A 3,475-nucleotide genomic window follows, 5' to 3' on the forward strand; every position below is an offset into this window, starting at 1 on the left:
AAAAAAATATTATTAACATAGTGCAAGTTAAATACACAACGCTATTTTCTCATCTCTGGCACCTACAGGAAACAAGCGAGTTTCTCTTTTTGGCATTTGTAATATGAAATATACCTGCATTGGACTATTGTCACAAAGTCACCAATTTTAGCCAACAGTTGTTCTTTCCTTATTTTGCAAAGTAATTGATTGTTAGCAGATCAGCTTCAAATTGATTTGAACCATCAATTTGTGGAACAGCTCTGTGTATGGGTATGATTCTTTGAGGAAAGTCCTCTCTATCACTGTTACTGACTTTACTGTTGATTGATCTACTTGTTGAGTTAATAGTGACAATTGAGTTATTTATTGCTATAATACCTCTACTGTGAAAATTCAAATAGCATTGTTTATCAGAGCCCAGGATTGCTATAGATTAACTCTTGTTTCTCTTCAAACATGATGAAAGATGGCAGCAATAAAAGACTTTTGTAAAATGAAAAAAAAAAATTGAAAATGACAGAAATAAGTGTAAGTACATTCCATGTTTCTGGATTGGTAGAATTAATATAACCAAAATGGCAATCCTACCCAAGTTAATCTATGTATTTAACACAATCCTTATAAAATTACAAAAGACATTCTTCACAGATCCAGAAAGGACTATGATAGAATTTGTCTGGAATCATAAAAGACCCCATATTGACAAAGGAATTCTAAACAAAAATAGTGGAGTGGGTGACATCTCACTTCTTGACCCCAAAATATATTACAAAGTAGTGATAGTCAAAACGACATGGCATTGGCACAAAAACAAACAAACAAACAAACAACAAACACAAGGACCAATGGAACAGAGTAAAGGCCTCAGAAATAACCCCCAAAGCATACAACCAACTGATCTTTGACAAAGGGTACCAGTCGATTCAGTGAGAAAAGGAAAACCTCTTTAGCAAATGTTGCTGGAAAAACTGGCTATCCACCTGCAGAAAGATGAATCTGAAGTCCTATCTGTTACCATTAACTAAAATCAACTCAAGGTGGATCAAAAATATAAACCTACGACCACTTACTATAAAACTACTGGTGGAAAACACTGGGGAAACTCTGGGAGACATCAGGGTAGGCAAAGACTCTTAAGCAAGACCCCTAAAACATGGCAATAATCCAAAAAATATACAGGTGGGATTACATCAGGTTAAGAAGCTTTTGCACAGCAAAGGGCACAGTAATAAATGTGAGTCAACAACTCTCAGAATAGGAGAAAATTTTTGTTAATTGTGTCTCAGATAATGGGCTGATAATCTGGATACATAGGAAACTCAAGCAGTTTACCTAGGAGAAAATTATTAACCCAATTAAAAGAAGAGAAAATGACCAAATAAACAACTCTCTAAGGAAGACATAAGAACAGCCCAGAAAGCATATGAAAAAATGCTCAACATGTCTCATCATAAAAGAGATATAGATCAAAACTGCAATGAGTTACCATCTAACCCCAGTTCAGAATGGCAAAGATTAAAACAAACAGAAAACAAAACTGATAAGTGCTGGCAAGGATGTGATGAAAGGAAAAATCTCCTGCACTGCTGGTGGTAATGTAAATTGGTCCATCCACTCTGGAGAATAATATAGAAGTTCCTCAAAGACCTTCAGGTAAAACTACCATATGATCCAGCAATTTCACTCCTTTGTATCTACCTAAAGGACAGGCAAATGATCAGTCAGAAAAGCACTTGCACCACTATATTTTTTGCAGTACTATGTGTGATTGCTAAGACATGGAACCAATCCAAATGTCCACAAACAGATGAATGGATTGAAAAAGATGTGGCATATATACTCCATGGAATACTATTCAGCCATTTAAAAAAAGACCCTGACATTTGAAAGAAAGTGGACAAACAGGGAAAATGTATTGCTGAGTGAAGCAAGTCAGGATGAAACAGAAATATTGTGTGTCTCCACTTAACAAATACTGTCTACACTCTACGGTAGAGACTGAAAGACTGGAACACATAAAAGCATTGAAAATTGTTATGGACACTGAGGACAATGTTGAAGGAGGGTGGGAGAAGGGAAGAGTACAAGAAGGGAAATCTGGGAAAACATGGAGAAGTAAGACATTTGTGGGACACATATATGGCTTGTTACCTGTTGACGATGTCATGCATAGTATTCTAAACTAGCTGGGTGTGTGGTATTTATCATACTGAGTAAAAACTCTTTAAAATCTAAATGATGTATAGTGAGACCAGTAGTTAGCGTAATGTCTATGTCACTGGACTCCCATATAGTTGACTGCAGTTCAAGTCCCACACCCAGTGGCTTAAACTCACGCCGGCACAAGTGCATGTGTGCCCAAGATCCCGAGAAAAGAATGGAGGAGAAAGGATTGTGGCGTGGCCCTCCTCAGGGGTGATTTCTTGCTTTCTGTGTCTCTGTCTCTCTCTGTCTTTCTGGCAAGCACACGTGCCCGACAGCAAAAATCTCTTAAATAAATAAAGGATGTATAGCAATTGAATGCATAAATAATAGTAAAAAAAAAATAATTAGAGAATAATTTTATTTTATTTTATGTATTGATTTTAATTTGACCAGAGAGGGACAGAGTAAAAGAGAGGGAGAGAGAGAGAGAACGAGAGATGGAAAGTGAGAGAGCAAGCTGCCAGGTCCAGGACTCGAACTGTGGTCACCCATGTGTGAGTCCAGCATCCTTCACCATCTTGCCATCTGCCAGTCCCCTAGACTGGATAGTTTTGGTGGGCAGATAATTGTCACCATAATACTTGCTTTAATGTATTTCTTTTCTTAACAATGCTGATTTTTCTTAGAGTAGTTCTATTTGTCTTATTCGCTGTTGGAGGTTGGAGGCTTATCTAAAGAATGAATATATAAATTCCACTTAAGATTAAAATTATGAGGTAATTGTGTACTTAGTAACATATAAAGAGAAACAAAGTTAAAAAAAAAGGATATAAAATAATAGGATGCCCTATTTAGATATACATTTGTAATTAAGTAAAATTTTTTTTTGAGAGATTTTAGCTACAGGGCACGTGTGCTCGCCAGACAGACAGAGACATATAGACAGAAAGCGAGAAATCACCCCCCAGGGGGGATGGTCATGTCACAATTCCTTCTCTTCCATTCTCCTCTCGGGATCTTGGGCATGCACACACACGTGCCCGGCGTGAGTTTTAAGCCACCGGGTCCGGGACGTGAACTGCAGTCGACTACGTGGGAGTCCAGCGACATAGTCATTACACTAACTGCTGGTTCTCCTTAAGTAAAATTTTAGATTTATTAAAGCCAAAATCTGAATGATGTATAATTCAGCTTTAGTTTTTTCTCACCAGAACTCTTCCTATAACTTTTCTTTTTATTTTCTACAAGTCAGTCTCATTCTTTCAAAAAAAAATTTCATCTTTCATCTTGCCTTTTCTAAATCTCTCCTTCCCCAATTTACTAAGTGTATAGAATAATAGTGTAGGGA

Source organism: Tupaia chinensis, unplaced genomic scaffold (genome assembly GCF_000334495.1).
Source record: "Tupaia chinensis unplaced genomic scaffold, TupChi_1.0 Scaffold143681_1, whole genome shotgun sequence".
Taxonomy (NCBI): Eukaryota; Metazoa; Chordata; class Mammalia; order Scandentia; family Tupaiidae; genus Tupaia; species Tupaia belangeri.